At 44.4% G+C, this 20,973-nt stretch overlaps 1 protein-coding gene across 1 annotated transcript in view; it reads left to right on the top strand.

The window, feature by feature from the left end:
* The window catches only part of LOC119658193 (semaphorin-2A), a 494,571-nt gene that overhangs the window by 4,416 nt on the left and 469,182 nt on the right, over positions 1 to 20,973 (top strand). Inside the window, exon 2 of the mRNA XM_038065472.1 lies at positions 13,866 to 14,256. The gene's annotated coding sequence lies outside the window, so the exon portion shown is untranslated. The remainder of the gene's footprint in view (positions 1 to 13,865; positions 14,257 to 20,973) is intronic.

Genomic DNA, 20,973 nt, shown 5'->3' with positions numbered 1-20,973 from the left:
GAATCGCTAGAAATACCGCGTAATTACACTCAGATACGATCAGTGGTATGCTATGGGTGCAAAAACTAAACCCGAACTCAAGCCTCCGAAAATTTTCAGAACACATTCGAAAGGAAATTCCTTCGGTGAATTTTCGGGGCAATTCGCGACCGTGATGGATGTCACATCAGGTACAACCATGAGTTGGGTGGTCGACGTCGGGGTGTCGATGGAGCAAGACTACGAGGAAGGCGCGAGCACAGTGGGAGAGCACAATATATCCGGACGCCGAGCAACTACTGAGCTTTCAGCTTGGGAAAACGCGGTCACGTGACCGAGATAACGGACAACGATCCAGGGCCCGACGTCGGGCTCTAGCGGCACGATGACGATGAGCTTATAGGCGTTGAAAATATAAACGAAAAGTCACGCAGCCTTAATGAATGACAGAACAATGATGTCTTCTCAACGAACGTGGGGTTGGGTGAAGAAAACCTCACAGACAGAAAAGGAAGTCTGGGAGAACCAACAAGTCTGTGAACTCGAGAAGTATAGAGATCGGATTTTCTAACTGGAGAGTCGTCCCAAAAACTGCCACTATAGTCACCCAGTAAACCATCTTTTCATCGACTTTAACATCTTCGTTGATAGCTACCATGGTGAAACTTCCCACGGTCAAAAGGAAATTCGGTACTCCAACAATGCTAATAAGACTGACACCAAGTGCGGTGAAAAAGTGGTTCACGTTGCAGAAGTGATTGCCTGAGGTACTATGTCTCTCGAATCAATTCAATTGCCTATGCTGATATTGGTCATATTGACATCCTGAAATGTACAAACTGCCTCATCAAAATCGAACGGATGAGTCGAGATATTGGGTTGAGAGTTGTACATTATGAACACTGTCAAACGGGACATCTAACGTCCAGCACCTTATCCACTACTTTATGCAGATCATGTTTTCCTGGCAGCAAAAATTATCTCGAGCAACTTGTTCAAAAATGGAATGATCGCCTCATGCAACACGGCCTTAGATTGAATCTGAATAAAACTGAATTTTTGACGACTGATCCCCATGAAACATTCATAATCATTGTCAGTTGCAGTGACCTGCCCAGAACTGAGCGATTTAAATGCCTCGGGTCAATGCTATTAGCCAATGGAGAACTGCACTATGAAATTGCTTCACGCATTAATGAAACCTGGATGAAGTGGCGTTCCCCATTTGGTGTTTACCGCAATGTCGTCCGTTCTGTCGCTGTCTGTAGTTCCGAGTGTTGGCCGACTATAAAAGACAATGAACGGCGTCTTATCGTAATAGAGACGAAGATGTTGTGATGGACTAGTGGCGTGACACGTTTTGATTACATCCGAAATAAGGATATTCTCGATCGATATAGTGTTGCACAGATCGTGGAAAAACTAAGAGGAAGACGTCTTCGATGGTATAGTCACGGAATTCGCGCTAACGGTTATTTACTTAGTGGCTTGATACGTTGGATGGGGATTTAAAGCCCTCGCATTTATATATGGACTATTGCTCAGATGGTGGTCATAATCAAACAATGGGGCGGAACAATGCCACACACTGAGCAATGCAGGAATATCAAAGAACGAGCGCACTAACCGAGGCTTAACGTAAATTCAGATAAAATCGACTGGATGTTGTATATGTGTTTATGAAACGGGGAAACCTCTGAACACTCAGACTGTAGTGGTCCATTGTCCTTGATACCCCTGCCTTACAAAATATCCCGGATTGGTTTATTTATTACAGGATTTCCGTTTGTGGATATGATGCTATCTCCCCCCTACAATACTTCTCGAAGTCTTCGTTCTTGTCGGCGGGATAAACTTTGCAGTATGCCTGCTTTGTTTTGACAAAAAAAGTTTGGTATGTCTAATAGCTTGAAGTCTCCACCAACTGTCATTGTAGGAATCTTATTAGTTCCGGTCACAGCATGGGGTAAATTGAACCCTCTTTTGCTAAGCTAATCGAGATTTCATTCTCTCCTACACCACAGTAACCAGGTATCCATCTAGAAATAGAGTTTAATTGGTTTCTATGTCCTTGTACAATTTTTAATGGCATAGAAGCCCTCAGTACATGTTTGACTATCGCTGCAGATTGCAATACGCCTACCCTACCATCGCTTGTCAAACACACAGGTTGCTATTCTAAATATCGCATATACGTCTCCGAAAGTAATTTGCACATTGTCGTACGGGAAAAGCTCACTTCTCCTCTTTATTTGAAAGATAGACTTTTATTCCAGAACCCTGTCCTGTTTTTGAGCCATCGATCTAAATTCCTCGATATAACTTGCTACGAATTCTTACGTATCTGCTAAACAGATGTTTGGAGTACCGAGAATGAGAGGGCATTAAAAAAAACTGGATTCAGATCTCCCAATAATTCTTTCACCACCCCGGGCCCTTGACGGCCGTTGTTTTTCCATATATCTGAACGAATTAGTCTATGCGCTGTTCTCATTGCAGTGCTTTCAAAGGCTGCAATTTGAGTAAGGTTTTTGTCTAGGTGCACAGAAAAGGTCTCTTCAATGTCCACGTGCACGCCCGTCATATATTGACATTTCAGGGTTGCCTCCACTATTTTCAACGCCGAAAAATGACGAGCAGGCTAACACTGCCAATCATGTTGGGGTTCATTTTGTGTTTAGTTTAGTTACAATTCCCCATGCACTACTTTCGTGATCGGTTCGCAGAAACCGCCAGCACTCTCGCTGCATTTCTGTTACCTGTTCTCCTGGATGGTGTACTTCCAAGAGAGTCTGTACAGTTCGTGAAAGTTCCATTCGATTTTCTAAAAAAATCCAATTCGTTCGGCTCATCGCTTTTAAGAACACTAGACAAACTTGAAGCCCCTCCTTTGCCTTCCTGTTCCTTAGAGTTTGTTCTAATCGCTTCTAATGTTTTACGAATCACATATATTCGCAATGTGAGTTGCTGAAGTTTAACCAGTCTTCATTCTTCTTGCTTTCACAAGCGAGAAAGTTGTTTGGTTCAGCTGGATCACTTTTGATACTTTTTGTAACCAATAACGATCAAGGAAATTGAGAAGCTCTATCATGCATCCCTTTTAGCCAGCCTTTGAAAAAGTGATTCGTAATGTTGAGGTGAGCTCCAGAGGCTTTTTAAATTGTTCGTGTTGGATTGCCAAAGGTCTCCGCCCGAGACGTTTTCGGCGTTTCGGTAGCAATAAAGTGTCAAAATTTGCGAATTGCTAGCTCACAAATTTCTATCTATTTAAGTCGCCTCTTGCAATAAACAAGGAAAACTTTGAGTGTATTCTTTGAACTCCAACTCACAAGGCACAACTAAAGACATTGGGCGAGTGCAATCAACAGCCAGCATAGAAGAAAAAGTCCCAGCAATTCATCGACTTAAAGACCATAAGTCGCCATGGGCGGATGGAGTTACATCCAAACTTATTATATATGGAGTTAACCAGCCAGCAGCCAGCAGATCAAAGTGTCTCTTTGAGGAAGTCGAAAAAGAAAAGCTGTGACAATAAGCAATTACTTCACTTTTCATCGACTTCAAGGCGCCAAAGGTATCGGATTTTATAGTGGCAATATCGAGGTAACATTAGGCCAAATATAACTGCTGAGTAGTTCCGAACCTGCCAATAATATGGAAGCACCTCAGAGTGAGCCATCCTTACGTATAATCCACGAATTATAAAAGGGAGCGTACAACACTTGCGAGCCGCTTCGGTCACGCTGTTCCCAGGGAAGAGGTGAGGCAGCGTCTGATGAGTTGCCTCCGCCCTGGTACGAAAGCGTTCGTCTTCGTCCCTCTTTTCAAGAAAATGTACCTCTCAAGTAGTGTGACAAAATAGGAGTGAAAGGGAGGTTCTTCTCTTTCAGCTTTCTCCCGTTTAGAGGGTGGGTCTGTTCATCTTGATCGGTTGCTCCATTTTGTTCGGTGAAAGGCCTGATCTGAATGCAATCACGGGACTTTCATATCGCCATTCAGCGTATCAAGCCACCATTATTTCAGCAGAGCTTTTGGTCGTTTTCGATCGGTTCCGATGGTTAGACCAATCTTGGCAAGTGAATTCTCTTCAGCGCGAATTACATGAACATACTATTGAAGACGCCTCTCTCGCAATTTTTCCACCATTGGTGTAACCCTATATCGATCGCGGATATCCTCATTTCGAATGTCATCAAGGCATGCCACGCCATTTATCCAACGTAACATCTGCTTTCCCATTACCGCGAGATGGCGTTCATTATCTTTTATAGTCGGCGAACAACACTCAGAACCATAGAGGGTATCAGAGCGTACGACATTGCGATAAATTTTAGATTTGAGACGTTCGTTGATACGTTAACGACAAAGGACGCCAGTTCTAGAACGCGACTTCATCCAGGTTGCGCTAATGCATAAAGTAATTTCATAACACAGTTCCTCTTTAACTGATAGCATTGACCTGAGATATTTAAATAACTTAGTTCTGGGCAGGTCACTGCCGCTGACAGTGATTGTGCATATTTCAATCTTCTACGGTGATGCATGAGGCGATCATTCAATGTTGGAAGAAGTTTCTTGCGGTCAGCTTTGCTATGAGACGCTAGGAAATCATCATCTGTATAGAATAGTGTACAGGACCCTGGATGTCCTGTGTGACAGTGTCCATGGAACAAAGAGAAGTATTGAAAGGGCGCTTCTTTGATGAATCGCGAAGGAGACACGAAGCAATTTTGATATGCCGGACACTTTACTTTTCGGATTGTGGTGGAGCAATTGACCACTAGGTCTTCTGCTGTTTCCGTAGAACCTACTAATTGCACGTTTGACCGTAACGAGAGCGATGGGGTCGAGTTAAGAAACATAAGATTGCCCGAGATCAAAATGGATATTATGGAAATGGAGTTAGTACAAACGATCAAAAGTTAGGCTAAGTGGGAAAAGTAGGGTTCAGATCGCCGTGAAAAACTGACAACTGGCAAATCCTGAATACAGATAACAGTCGCTCACACATGGAAGTATCAAAGGAGTAATGGATTAAAAACAGGGACAATAATACAATCGTAATAGGAAGCGTAAGATGGTCTAGTGGAAAATTAAGGCTCAAAATTAATGAGAGCTTTCCGCTGCATTTTTATAACAAAAGTCTTTCCAGGACACGAATCTGAGTGACACGGAGTGCAAAGGAAGAGGAGCTAACAAAGCGAAAACGAAATAAGAACGAAGATTTTGTATAAAGAAATAAAAGGTTCGTAAGCAATATTTATGAGCATGAGTGCTTCTCTTTCTTCTCCAAAGGCATCATTTCACTGGGAAACCAATAACATGCACAAAACCAGAAGCTGCCAAAACTTTCCTTTTCCCTCCTTGAACTAAACCCACAATCAATTATCACTTTGGCTAAGTACTCATATCTGGACTTCCAAACGTGATACGAATTACAAATCTCTCTCCGTTCTGTAGATGATGAAGTGGTCCAAAATTCATTCCACGTTTTAAAGTTCAAATATGCTCTGCAGGGAACATCATTTAACAAAACAATAAAATTGCAGAGCATCCTATTTCAATAATGAACCATTTCCATAGAATTCCGTCTTCCCTATTCATTTCCAGAAACTCCCTGTAGAAATCTGCTGTAAAACCAGATAAAAACGACAAGAACTCCAAAGTACAGTCCATTTTCAGGTATCCAGGAAGTATTTTAAACTCGATATTAATTTTTATCAGGAAAAACCAAAACCAAGTAACTGCAAAATGAACATAGGAATGAGCTTTTAAGACCAACCTATTAGAATTCACAGGACCTAGTTGGAATCATAAAAAATATTTTAATTGCCCCTTAAGGATAATAACATTAGGGAGTCAAGTTCTGAATTTTAATGTCGATTTTATTTGAAAGACGATAGGGACAAGGACGACGGAGGAAAGTATGAAGAAAAACAGGAATTCTTTCCGGTCCTGGTGGACGGTTTCTTCACAGATGTATGTATGTCGATATATGCTTTCTTACATACATATCCTTTTGAGGAGGGAGATTCCCTATGCAACCTTGTTGGGATCGCTGAAAGCATCTATGGAAAAGGAGCTTTAACGTTCGGATATTCCCGACCGGTGGGAAAAGGTTCGATAATTAAATTTCCATGGAAAGAGACACGGAGGCATCTAATAAGGTTATCGGCAATTGGGAAATGTACGACTGGAACTACCAAACTAGGGAAGTGATGACAAATAGAAAACAGAAAATTTCTTGGTTCTCTTTTGCACAATATTTGATTTATCTGTTACGTCATTTTCATTCAATACTTAGGGGTGCAGGTTAGCATAATTTTCTAGGGCCTAGTTAGGGGCATCTAGTACCTTCAAGGGATGAGCTGGTAATCGATGATGGAAATGGGATTATTGGTTTCAATATACTACATTTGAATTTTGAGGAGGAAAAGCAGACTCTAGCCTGGGAAAACTATAACCACTGACTTCCATGTAATTATGTTTCTATCAACTAATGTTTCCGAACGTAGTTTTATTATTGTTGGAGAACGCTTTTATTGCATTTTTATTCAAATTTCTTATAGATAAATTGATGATTAAATTTCATAGCCAATCACTACAGCACAGAAATGTAAACTCCTCATGAAGATTTTCTCAAAATATCTTCAGTTTTTTATATTCATGTCAGTTTTAAGGCAGAAACCAAATTTCACTTCACTAATTTCTCACGCACCGATTGTAATCAGTAACTGTAAAACAACGCTGTGGTGCACCGTTTTGATGCCACAAACTCTTAAGACCGTGACTGCTGTTATGAGCATTTGAGCATTTGAGCTCATTCTTCTCTATGTTCCTATGACCGGAAACCCAAAGGAGGGTATTCTTGAGCGTGCCACCCAGATTGTTCAGCGCGTCTCTGCACCGCCATCCTCCAGCCCGGAGGAAGTCGTCGCTGAGTACAAGGTCTTAATGACCGCCTGGTTGTCAATCAGAATGGCTATGTTGCACTTGGGGCTTGAATCATGCCCCGGCCATTGACAGGCTTCTAGTACCGTCAGTATGGGAGACCATACGAATCGAATACACTGTCTATATACAAGAAAACCCCCGCCCTAACTCCGCAGACCATCTTGGATCCGTCGGTCAAGGATATAGTAATGCAACACGTCGTCGGTCTTCCTTTCTGCTCTGGTTAGAAAGTCCACAGCAAAGTCTATCGTGAAATTCAGCTTGCGTGTGGCATAGTCCGTGAGGGATGCCCAGATTTCCCGAGGTTCTTTGTCTAGGATGTTACTATGGTCATAAGGCTTCGCTGTCCAGAATCCGGACTCGCGCAGCCGGATCGCACTGCACGTTTCAACGTATTTGATGTGGAAGTCTAGGGAGAGATACAGGTGTACATTGAGAGTACATGCCGGGCAGGTCTTCAAAGCATCGGTAGCACCTACACAAGCGATCTTTGAATTCTATTAAGCTTCATTCGATTATACTTCTTGCTCATAGCCTGCCACTTATAATAGAGCCGTACGTTAAGATGAGACGCGCCGCAGCTGTGTATATTGAGATCCGTCCTCGATTCTCTTGCATACATGCTATGCAGGCCTTCTTAACCCTAAGTTCTATGTTCAATTTCCAATCTAGCTTTGGATCCAGGATTACACCAAGATACTTTACATTGGAGGAAAGAACCAATATTTGTTCATTCAGCCGCGATAGGTGTAATTCAGGTACCCTTGCCTTGGTGGTGAATAGCATCAATTCCGTTTCGGTTGTGTTAATGCCGAGTCCGCATCTTGCAATCCACAGGCACACATGTCGCAACGCTCCTTCCCTGATGTCGTTGGACGGAAAAATCTCTGACACTAAGATCACCAAGTCATCGGCATATGCCACTACTATCACCCCGCTGCAGTCCAATATTCGGAAAATTTTGTCCATCACTATTAACCCGAGCACCGGAGAAATGGCGCCACCTTGGGGCGTACCTCTGGTCAAGTGGTTGCCTCCCAGATCCGACTGGTTCCTAGCATGGATATAATATAATGTATACGATACCCCTCCAATCCAATACTGGTCAAGGCTTCCTTGATGGCGTTGATACTAACGTTGTTGAATGCTCTCTCTATATCCAAGAAGGCGGCGAGGGTGTACTGCTTGAACAGCTGTAACCGCTACACCGTGCCAATTACCTCGGGAAGAGCGGTTTCTGTGGATTTGCCTTTGAAGTAGGCACGCTGGGAATTAGAGAAAGGCGTTTTCTCCATAATCCATAATCGTCCTTAAGTGGATGTCCAGGAGGCGCTCTAGGGTCTTCAACACGAAAGAGGTGAGACTGATTGGTGGAAAGTCCTTCGCGTATGCCCGCTTTCGGTACGAAAACCACTCGCATCTCTAAGGCTGTGGTGCGTGTCTCCAAGACTGTGGTGGTGTGTGCCCCAAAGAGATGCAGCCCCGGTTAATCTTGACAAGACACGGCACAACCCTTTCCTGCTGCTTCTGTAGCATGACTGGCACTATGCCATCTGGACCCGGATATTTATGTGTGGAGAAGCTGTTAATAGCCCGGCCTATCTTATACTCGGCAATTACTGTTTGATAATCTCGCACGCCTGGAGTGGCTCCAAATCCTCCAAGTAAGACTCTGATTCATAGTCCTCCTCGTTAGCTAGAAAGTGCATCTGAACCAGCAGTTCCAAGGTTTTACCAAAAGATTCCGTCCAGGAGCCTTCTGAATTTTTAAGAAAGAATGAGCTCCCAAGCTCCTTGAACAGAATCTCACTAAGCTCCGGATTTGCCGGTGTTTTAAATGTTCTGACAAAAGTCCAACCAATACTTCTTCAGGCCGTCATTACATGGCTGCCAATATTTATGCCTGTAGCAGATGCTGATGATCTCTCCAGTCAACTTGCTGAGGCTGGACAGATCTTCATTCTACTACGGTGGCAGTGCCTTCTTGCTGTATTTAGCAGGGCACGAGACTTTAAAGGCGGTGTCGAAAGCCTTTTCAAGAATCCCTTCAACTCCATTTCATCAGTCTTGCCAATCTTGCCAATTTGCGCAGTCGATCTTTCTCCGTTCTTTGAAGGGTTTGGAAACCTCTGCGCCTAAATTTAGACTAAAAGGTATCTAACTATGATCTAAGAAGGATCTCTGGTAGGGCAGTCCCCAGGTCTCCACCCTAAGAATCTAATTGTCGGTCACTAGGGTAATATTGAGGCCTACCTCCCAACCTTCACAATTCTCCGAGCTGGGCAAATGGAATGTTGGTATTCTACCGTATTACCAACAGATAGATTTGTGTTAATAAAAAAATCAAAGAATAACTCTCCTCTTTCGTTGACTACGAGCTCCCCTAAATCGTATGCATTGGTGTTGCAGTGCATCAGTAGGCCTTTTTTGTTACTATGATGGTTAGTTGTGGTTCTTCTGGCAGAGCTGATCGATTGTGAGCCATGTAAGCTGAGGAAATGTAGACGTTGATGGTTTGGTCGCCTCCGATTCAAGGCTCCTGTGCTAGTGCGGTGTCGAAGTCTTCCTCTCAGAAGTAAGCGCTGTAGAGTCATCTTCGTTTCCCTCGGCATAATCTGCTTGCGTGGAGGTTCGCCAATCCCCGTTGGAACGTCGATCCTCACCACCATCAACAGCTCGTTGGTGGCGTCGACTGGATCCAGGTCGTCGTCCAGTTTGGCAGAGCGGAACATTTTCAGCTTTCCGTTCCTGACTCCGAATCGCACTTTACTTCTCCAGTGCCTCCGCCTTGATAACTACTCAGCCGTCCATGGGAATTCTGAGGTTTTGAAGGCGCAGGCATTATACGGGCTGGTCCTAATCCATGCGGACCTTCGGGAACCAAATACGAGCGACTGACCTCCTGGGAATCTCCGCAAATCTTATCGATACACAGACCGTGAATATCCATGAAGAATTTGTCCTCATAAGCTATAACGTGGAACCCACGGAACACCTGAGAAGAATCAAAGCAGGGGCCAGTTCTCGTGTTTGCCATTGCCGTCTAGGAGGTGGTCAATGGCTATCTCCGACAGCATGCTATGGCTGGTACTCGCTACGCTCAGCTTGACAGCAGTGGATTCTAAGCTGAAAACCACAAGTCCATCTGTTACGTCGTTCTGGGAAATCCTTGCGATTGGTTTCAACACATCGACGCTACGACTGCCACCGATTGTACTGCTCTCAATGGCTACTGTCTCCTGGCTGGATGCCAGCAACTCGTCCTCCGACGGTCTGCCGTCTAACATCATCACCTCTCGTTCTCTGGTCGGTTTATTTTGTTTTATTTTTAATAATTGAGAAAATGTCTTGTTTCCACAAGTAGCCGGGAATAATTTCCACCCTGGCCAGCCCGGTCATCAGCGTAAGGGTCTTTTTGGAAGTCAAGGTGTCCAAGGAATCCAGAGTTCGCATACTAAAGACTAAGATCCCAATTGGCAACACAGCCTTCATCATATGCTGCTTCACCTTGGTTTCGGGTCCTATTAACACCATCTCCAGCGCAAGGGAGACGATCCTCAGGCTGTTGTTTCGGCTCATCCCCCCGTCAGATCCACTTGCTCCTAAGACATGACCAGCAGGCAAGCGGATCCTCGTCAGTTGGATGAGTCTACTCCCAGCCCGGCCCTATATACTCTTGGCCCGTTAGGAGATGGTTTCCAGTGGCCATCACGAGGAGGTATGAGGACTTGCCGAATTCTGTAACTTTAACCTAAAGGGTAATCAGACAAGGCTGCCTTCTCAAAGTAGGCGACACGCCTTTTTGCTTTTAGGAATATATATGGTTGCCTTTCACCCTTTGGTAGGGTATAGCGCGTCAACCACACCTACGCACCATCGCTCACGGTTACCTGAAATGCACTTCGGTTCACTCCCCTATAACTTTCCGAGTCTCTATCAGTTCTCCTTTGCTATGATGTACCAAGTGTTCTTGAGGCGACCCACTCGTCGGCTAACATCGGCTATACCCCGCAATGTAATTGTCGCCCTTCCTAATGTCTAACCTATCCACAACCACTTCCGTCTTCCTATCACATTGCATACGAGTGCCAAGTCTGTGTCGCTTCCTAGATATACAAATTGATCGACGTTTTCGATGCTCTCTCTATTTGAATTAATGAGATAGGGAGAGTGTGATGGCCCGTCAGATTGAGAACCCTGGTTTTTTTGGCTTTTATCTTCAGCCCAATTCTACTTGCCTCTCTTTCCAAATCGAGAGCCATTTCGCCAAGGTCCATGATCCGATGACAAAGCAAATAGATGTCATCAGCGAAGTCGTGGCGTTTGAGGAAAGATGTCATCGTCCATTGAATTCCTCCACGTCCTCCGGACAGGGCAGCATGAAGAACGTCATCGATGATAAGAAGAAATAATATCGGTGACAGGATTCAACCTTGGCGGACTCCGCTATCGACCTCAAAATCCTCCGAGATTTTACCTCGGTCCACCTTTTGATATTTTGCGCCACCATATGCCACTCTGATAATAGCTATTAGTTTCTCCGGAACAGCCCTCCTATGTAAAGTATTCCAAAAACACTCCCTGTTCACGCTATCGAAAGTTTTCTTGAAATCAATGAAGAGCAGGTGCAATGAAGATCTAAACTCCGCGCACTGTTCCACAATTATCCGTGGAGTGTTGATGTGGTCAATGCAGAGAGCTTTTAAACAAAACCCAGCCTGCTCTCTGTCCATCAAGCTTTTGAAATATTCTTTGGTAGGCTCCAAGATTATTTTAACAATTATCTTTGCGACGGCAGGGAGCACGCAGATACCCCTCCAATTCCCACACTCGAAACGGATGCCCCTTTTTGGAATTTTAACGATCATCCCCTTATTCCACTCTGCGGGAAAGGTCTCGGATTCCCAAGATTTCCGTACGAGCGGAAGCAGCAGATCTGCAGTAACTGTAGGTGCAGCGATAAATAATTCTGCGGGGAGCCTGCCAAGCCCAGTTCTTTCCACCTCTTCAGTTGTTCATCATTTTGGATGAGTAATCGACCGTTAGCGTCCTTCCAGCTCCCCAATCTTACAAGAAGTGCCGGACGCAACACGCAAGCGAACGTAAACGACCATCAGATGGTGGTCCCTTTTGAGGTCCATGTCAGTGCCTCTCTTGTTACCCACATCCAGAAGACGACTCTTAATCTATTGCTGATCGCGAAGTGGTCAATCTGATTGTTCGTGCGACGTCGGTCAGTTGAAACCCAACTGACCTTATCGTAGACTCTTCGCTCGAACAGTGGTGGAAGTTGCAGAAAACGTCGGTCGCCAAGACTCTCCCCCTCTCTTCTCTTTTTTATTCGCCCATCTGTACGTATACGATTGGATATCACCTGTGCTGACTGCGATACCGTCGGAGGGGTAGCTTCAGGACTTTGTGAATAACCTCCATTCCAATTTCTGCAAATTTTCAGTTGGAGGAGCTCGACTCAAGTCTCTTGCCGAAATGGCTTCTCTCAAATAAAAAAACCGGATATAACTTTCTCCCGTTGACTCTTTAAGCCAAAAATAGTTTGAGTTACTGGTAGTTCTGAAATTGAAGGTATTCATCCGAATTGTCTGAAAGATTAGTCTTGTATCCCTTTTCTGCCATTGGCAATCAACGCCAATCACAATTTCAATGCTGTAAATTCCAAAAGAATTCCATGGCTATTCCGCTAAATGTTCCTTCCCCACCAAATTTCCATATATTTTTACCAAAAGAGTTAGCTCATACGTTGAATTGAAAATCGATCCTTTATCATAACTTGAGGCTGTAGAGCAATAAAAATTCCTCTGAATTTCCATTCTACACTTCTAATCATGGCCAATTTGGACCCATGTCAATGGATAGACACCACACAGCATGTGTTCACACATCCATAAACTTCCATTTCGCCGATAATTTTTCATTTTCTGCCTAAATGCTAGACAAAGTGACTCCTTTTGCTACAGCTTGGGATGACGCCAGTCATGACGAAGGACCATCGAGTCCGTATGGGGATACTTCATACATTTCACCTAACCTTGTATCCGAAACTCGCACTTCCCGGAGTTAAAATTTGTTGCCGGTACAATTAAGGGAAATTGGGGAGCAGTCCTGATATGAACCAACTTTTATGGTTTTAAATGGCTTTGAAAAGGAGTAATTTATATTAAGGACTCTTCTACAGTCAGTCTGGAAAGTTTAGATAGAATTGCCAATAGATAGGAGTCCTGGAAAGTATGCGTTCTGTTCTGTATAACTCACAAAAAATAAAAATATGTAACAAGTGAGGATCAATTCTGATATAAGGATGTGGTCCTCATATCTCCAACTACTTAAGTGCTGAGAATATTACTACACAGAACGAACATTAAGTTGAGGGAGCCATATTCACTATATCAATTTGTCCTCCACTTGAACTGCTCCCCTTTTCACAGAGCCCCCTTCTCCCCTTCCTGCCGAGGGAGCCCCCATGCTAAGCAATCTAGAAGCCTGCATATATGGGTCTGATAGGATACTCGCAAAAAATATTCTAAACTAGCAAGTAATTGATTTAAAATCCTCGGGATAACGCACACATAACCCTTTCTGTCAAAACCATATGCGAAAAAGGTTTTTAGCATGCACTAGAAAATGAACACGAAGCTGAAGGACGACCATGACGTGGTCCTACATTCATCCCCATATGTACATATGACTCCAGGAACCAAGCGTCGGACCCAGAGCCACGATGGATGGGTACAGGATGGCTTGCAAGCTGTTCAAAATTTATTCCGGCCTGATCCAATGAAATCCCAGTACATATTTTCCTTTTTAGTTGTTACTGTTTGTTGAAAATGTTAATGTGTCCGTCAATATGACAGACGACAGAGCGAGAGAGAATATTATGAATTTTCACGAATAAATTTTCCAAAATTGATTTTCAGATGTTCGGCGCGATAGCTGGCATCGGTTCGAGGCGAGGCCATCCAATATGAATTAGCTGGGACGTATTAGTAGTGAGTGCATGAGTTAATTGAACCGGAACGCAGGACCGTGTGAACCGCCGCTTGTTGTTCCAAACATTCTCTAATACATATCCTTAGTACCTCGTCCGGGAGTTGTCTGCACTCGGCTCCGCGCGCGTCATTGGCCTGGAAGTAATGTCCAGCCATTGAGTAGCCGTCGACGTGATAAACGAGTCTGGAACGCATCTGCGAATGCAGTTAATTTCTCTGCCGTAAATTACAGCCACAACATTGCCCGAGGAACTGCATTACGCTTGAGAGGATTTACAATTCCTGGAAGCAACAACAGGCCCAGGGCTTGCAGCTCAAGGTAAGTTGAAATATTGCCCACACTCGTCTTCAGGTTGTAGATGGTACGCCTGCTGGCGGTAAGCCTGCAGACTCCCACGATACCCCATGACCTACGGCCATGCAATAAATGTAGAGTGTAATCACGTATGTCCTCTGGGGACAGGAAGATGGGAAGCTTACATGTTTGTTAAATGACAATTTGTTGCAATATGTCTTAGGACAACTCATCTCATTAAGATTGTTTGCGGAGGATTGCCAATTGTGCACGGTCTCACATGTGTGTACGTAGCTATCGAGGTCGACTCTGTTTTTAACTTTCATCCCACTTTGTATGCAGTTTCGTCCTTCGTGAAAACATTGTACAAGCTGCAGACAGGATCTAATTTGCGGCGCACGAGCCACCAGGATGGTCTGCCCCAAAACATAATTCTATACTTTTTCCAACTGTCCAGTACGAGGCCAGTGGAAATTATCGCAAATTTATATTCAATATTATCTGCTTAGTAGTGGTTAGTAACGATGAGACCATTTTAAGATAATTAATTGCGTACCACGCTGGCTCAGCAATAGGGAAAACTTGGTAAGGCAGTTTGGCACTACGCCAACTGGGTTGAGGCCATGTTAATATTTTGTTAACATAATCCGAAAGTGTAACGAGAAGTGAACAGCCACTGTGAACCACGACCTGATTTCTCCAAATTATTAATGTTTTTTTCTTGTGTTTATCTAAGTCTATAAAATGTATGTACTCAACATCCCTCGAACAGGGCCTGAAGGCTGCAGATACTTATGACATTTGCCAGTTTATGACATTTGCCAGTTCAAATATTTTCAACACTTTAAAGTGGGAGTACATATTGGAAGATTCGAAAAAGTGAACCATTGAAACAGACGTAGGAGGACATAAAGTGAAATTAAAGGACATGAAATAAAACCATATCCTTTAATATCCCACGAAGGAATCCTTGAAGGGGGGGGCGAGGGGTGACTTTAGGGAATTTTCCCGTTTATCATAACATAGTCAAATGGCATCCAACCAATGAAATAGTTAAGAAAAAATGGTATTTACTAAAATCATATCGCTGAAGGATGTGGCACGCTAATGAGGGACATCAACTTCTCGCCACTACATACCGAACTCAATTGCCTAAATTGCAGCTGCTGGAGACGGTATAATCACATCTAAAAAGTAGTCCAAGTGGGAAGGTCCGGGGGGTTTAATCCCACGCATAATCCCACGATCCTCTTCTGACACGGATTTATTTGGAGGCCATAATCCATGACTGGCTATATTGAGTACAAGTTTCATAATCACAATAGTGGATGCAAGGCCAATCTAACACCTCTGCCTCAACTAAGGGGTACACACTTGAACTTGAACGCAATACGGGCACAACCGGGTCAACTACAAACAGTCGGGCAAAAAAAAAACATTTCCCAGGAATTCTCTTGGAATATCTGCTCTGGGAGCAGATCCAGATCCAGAATCCTGATTCCCATGGTACCCGCTGATAATCTCCGGTTTCGTGGCAAAAGCCACTTAAGATGAGTCCCTTTCAGACTCCGGACTGATCGCTTCCACTGGTAGGCGGGTAAGGCACTTCCCAACGGGTTGACTGGAATCAACTCGGTACAGAGAACTACCCCCAAACCTTTCCACCGGTTAATTCCCGCTCGGCGTATAGTTAAGTCCTTGAGTGTTTTACCTGAGCACCTGGCTGGAAGACTTAATCCCACGGTCTTCTTAGGACACGGATTGATTTTGTGACCACAATCAGAGCCCCGCTGAGACAAGCAACAACGGTACCAGTCTATATCAAGTGCATGTCTTAGCATTCATACTGGTGAATGCAAGACCTACCTAAATCTCCACCGAACTAAGGAGTACGGCACCCGTGTAGAAACGCAACACCACGACGAGGCCCGAAGGTCTCTTCTCGCTTGAGCATAACCACAACCCCCATGAAACTCCTACTGGCGGGCCTACCGCAAATAACCGAGCTGTACTCACATACAACGGGAGTTCACCCGAAGTATGAGAGTCCAGGAGCTATCCCGGTTCCCATGGTACCAGTATACCCCCTGGTAAGGTTTCGTGGCCAATTGCCACTTCAGATGAGTCCCCGTGCAGACTCGGGTTTGATCGCCCTAATTAGCCCTTTGAAGCATTCGCCTACTGCATCATGGCCGGCAAACCAAAGTGAGTACAGCGTCTCCCGGTGCCACCACTATGGAGGTTCTCCTCGGCCACTTGGTTTTGGTTTGGCCGACAGGATTGCCGCCTCGTCTTCCTCACCGCCACCTCTAAGCACCCGCTTTGCATACAAGTCAATGCATATTATATCGCAAGACATCATAAACAAAAAATACATGAGACTAGTGGCTGTCCACCACGACCACTATCACCATTCGCCTATCATGCTGCAGATGATGCAGCGTTGAGGAACTCCCTCCTTTGTCAGAAAGCAGCACGCGCATATGCGTTAGCACATCGAATCGTATTACTGCTAGCAAGGCACTGACTAAAATCAAAGATACCGTCGACTACGTGAACGCCCATGTCATCTAGATCCCGTGTGTCACAGTACAGGGCAGACAACCAGAACTGGAAGCCAGTCCTCAGAGTCTGCCCCGCAAAGAGTACCACTCTGACGGGAGGCAAGGTTCTGCGAGAAGAGAAACTCATTCAGGCTACCATGCCCTGTTAGACGGAAGCTCTTCTCAAGCTCAAAATCCACGACGGAACTTCCTCTGGGAGACACACTTTTAACATACTTGTAGCCCAAGGAAGAAAAAACAAGTCGGGAAACTGGGGGGTAGACGCTTCAGGTACGAAAGGTTTTGTGTATTGCCTTTATAAAGAGATTCGAGTGTGCATTTGTCCCATTAGTATGTAACACGTAATATATGCATTGGTTATGTGAAAATGTGTCCAGACAGCTGAGTGGTTAGAGCACAAGGCTGTCATATGGAAGGTCGCGGTTCAAATCTCACTGGTGGCAGTGGGATTTGTATCGTGATTTGACGTCGGATACTAGTCGAGTCAGCTGTGAATGAGTACCTGAGTCAAATCAGGATAATAATTTCAAGCGAGCGCAATGCTGACCACATTGCCTCCTACAGTGTACTGTAGTGTACCGTTACGGTCTTGAATGAAGTGCTCTAACACACTTCAAGGTCCTGATCCAATGTGAATTGTTGCGCCAACGATTATTATGATTATTTGAGGGGTTAGTCCTGCTGTTTCGTAGAAGATGTAGTCCTGCAACTCTGCAGTCTTCTCTGTAGGGGCGTGAACGTTAATGAGACCTATACTTCAAAATTTGCTTCGTAAACGCACAGTGCCTAACTTTTGCATCCTCCGACAGCCCTTTTTTAAGTGGCTCCGTAGTTGTCTGTATGTTTTCCCTCGATCGTCCCAACAGCGCTTTCGTCTAAGCCTTTGGTAAAACCTCCTTGCCCGCAAAATATACGGCTCACAGAGTTGCTATTTCGTTTCTCCATCAGTTGTCGGGTTGGCTACTGGGGATCAGTCACCTTCTGGGCATTCTAGCATCGTATGCTTTCGTTACCCATTGAGTGGTCAAGTTGATTTTTTCTCTGGTAACACCATCCAGGGATATATCCGGTATGAAAACTGCAGACAACTTATTTCCATGTAGATTGGCAGGGGGTTACTTTGAGGATAATTTTCACTGCCGTGGCTCTGCTAGCTATAGCTGCACTCACGTATATCAGGTCCATTATAGAACCCAGGCCCTTTCTTGTGATAGTTTATGTGGTTCTGATATTCGTGAATACCACGTCTAGCTTCGGGAGTGCTTCTAGCAGACCACTTCGCCTCGTGCCGCATATTCGTTGTCTAGCTGCTTCATTCAAGAACGTAAGCGTTAAATTCGGCCGCTCTGATTTCCGGCCAGAATCAGCGCGCTCAGTAGCTCATACTCAGCATGTGTAACGTTTAATTCAGCCTAGCAGCTATATATGTGAATTCCTATCACTTTTGCTCTGAATCCATTCCCCGAATGCTCCATTATTTCCTGTAAGAGTTGCTTTCCGCAAGCCCATAGCGCTTTTGGAACAACTAATTACGCGACATTGATGTCTTGCTTTGTGTTTGTTTGACGAGAATAGGCTTTGCGCCACCTAGCAGCGGTTGAGCGTGATTTCAATCAACCTCATCTATTGTTTGCATTACGGGCTTCGTGTGTTCCGGGCACCTAGTGCTGCCTGAAATGTGTCAGCCGTCCTTCACTTTCCATATTGAGCAATTGGGATTAGCGTCACAACCCTTGCTGATATGCCCTTCCGTTTCGTGACCGAAGCCAAGGCATCTAAAGTATTGCATCAGTGTCACCTGCTTTTTAAGTCGACACATAACCCTATTCTTACTCTCCTTGCTGCCAACAGTTTGAGTACTGCTCTATCAGCGGTGGTAGACAGAAGAGAGGGTTGTGTTCCATAGTGTTTTTACCGCTGACTATTGTAGTCCAATAAGGTCGAATTGCTTTTCCAAGGCCTCGCAATCTTCCTTCTTGCTAAATGCGGTTGATACTGTCTCCCAAACTGATGGGTTCTAGATCTTCATTCAGTCTTCTTAGAATGTCAGCATATGACCCTTCATCTATTTTGAAGATGATGACAACCACCGGTCTTATCTTTCCTCGATCTCATCTTTTCTCTGGTACCATCTTTTTCCAGGCTCCTGCATCTTGCTTGTTAGAATCACTCCATATTTCCAGAATATCAGCTATGTGAGTTTCGCTTCAGCCGTCTTCATCTGCTCACATTTTATGGCCTTGCTAGTTTGCTGGCCTATTTGTTTCTTTAAGCTACCTCTTTTCTGATTTCTCCTCTATCGTGTTTTAGATGGGCGTCACTTTTCTCGCTAGGTCTGCTTTTTCGCTCGACATTTTCACTCCTCTTTCATCCCGGGCCTTGTCATACGCCGATTGAACGCCTGTTATCAATGCCCTTATATTCTGATGAATACTACAGTGTTCCTTAATGAATTCGCACAACTCCTTTATATTTTTATCCAGTGCGATTGGTCCTGATTGGTCACTGCTTAAATCGCCCAGGTCGTTTGTCCCCAATGTTTCTTGCTTTGCTTATTCATTCGCGGGGGCCTGTTCTTATATGGGTGAACATCTGTGAAAAATAAAACTTCTTTTGAACGGGTACGGCGATGAAACCGTGTGAGCCCAACTATGGTAGCAGGAAGTCACAGTTTAAATCTGACTAGTGGCAGTCGACTCAGCTCTGAATGAGTACCTAAGTGAAATCAAGGTAATGATGACTCCTACAATGTACCTCCTGTAGTGTTTATTATTATTGCATCAGTCACTGTGTTGTCTCAGTACTTTGAAATTGCTCAGTTCTAAGCAGTAACCCAAGGGAAAGGTCCTGGGTTTTAACGTGATTACCTGCCGAGTAGGCATAATTTCACGGTGCGCTTCTCGCACGGATTGATTTGAAGATCACAATCAGAGCCCCGCCCTGAATTGCACAGCGGTACTGGTTTATACTGTGAGGCCTATCTAACACCTCTGCGGCAACTAAGGAGTACGGCGCCCTAATTTTACCACACAACTCAACACTGAACCCACGACAAGCTCTGGCCGTAATATGAGCACAATCGGGCCAAAAAACATTTCCCAAGAATTCTCTTGGAACATATGTTCTCAGAGAGCCATCCTGGTTTCCATGATGACAGATAACCTTTGGCGTGGCTTCGTAGCAAAATCCACTTCAGATGACGTGCTTGAAGACTCCGGTCTGATCGCCCTCCTCGAGTACGTGGGGACGGCGCTTCCCAACGGATTGGCTAGAATCTGCTGAGAGCGGAGAACCGCAGCCAAACCTTTCCACCAGTAAATTGCCGCTCTGCATACTGAACATCGCATATTAGATCACATGACATCACTAACAGAAAATACAATAAATTGGCGGCGGTCCATAATGGCCATTACGCTGCAATTGAAACAGTGTGGAGGAACTCCATGGGCAAACGCGTTAGCACATCGAACCGTATCACTAGCAAGGCACTCGTTAAAATCATAGATACCGTTCCCGAAAGTCCTCGAGGAAGCTCTGGCAGACACACTTTTAACGCACTTGTAGCCCAAAGGGGAAATAAAAAAACCTTAAATTAAACAACCTGCTCAATATGTCATAGGTTCACGTTAAAGAAAATCTATCCCCAGATTTTCAGAGAGTACGGCGTTTGGCTAGGATTATACCGTTTTCGAACCTACCACTTCCGCAATTGTTCAATTTCCCTTTTCCTTGGCTCTGTCTATTATTGGGCTGTCAGAATTAATGTTATCTTCGTGCGCCGTGAGATAGGATTTCAGCAAATAAGTTTCGAAACGCCTAGGCAGAAGAGATTTTTCTGTCTTTCCAAGGATGTTAGTATATATCGTATATTGTAAACTTCTCACTTGCTGCGAAGGGTAAGTTGAAGAATATACCCATCTCTTCGATTGGTATACCAGCTTCCCGAAGTCGTTGCATGTGATGGCATCACAGTTAAGGAGAACGGGTAACGCCTTCCGCTCACAGTACCCTATCAGTGTAACGACTTGTTTCGGTGGGATCAGGATGTCGCTTGCTAGAAAGTGGCTCAATGTCATGATCGCCTCTCGAATACTTTGAAAAACATGTATATTTTATTTTGAATTTAAGAATGATACAATCACTTGGTTTTTAGTAAAGGGAGTGCCAAATTACCTTC

The sequence above is a fragment of the Hermetia illucens genome, chromosome 1, assembly GCF_905115235.1.
Source record: "Hermetia illucens chromosome 1, iHerIll2.2.curated.20191125, whole genome shotgun sequence".
Lineage (NCBI taxonomy): Eukaryota > Metazoa > Arthropoda > Insecta > Diptera > Stratiomyidae > Hermetia > Hermetia illucens.
The sequence above is the reverse complement of the archived record's forward strand: the minus strand, read 5'-3'. Positions and strand labels throughout refer to the sequence as shown.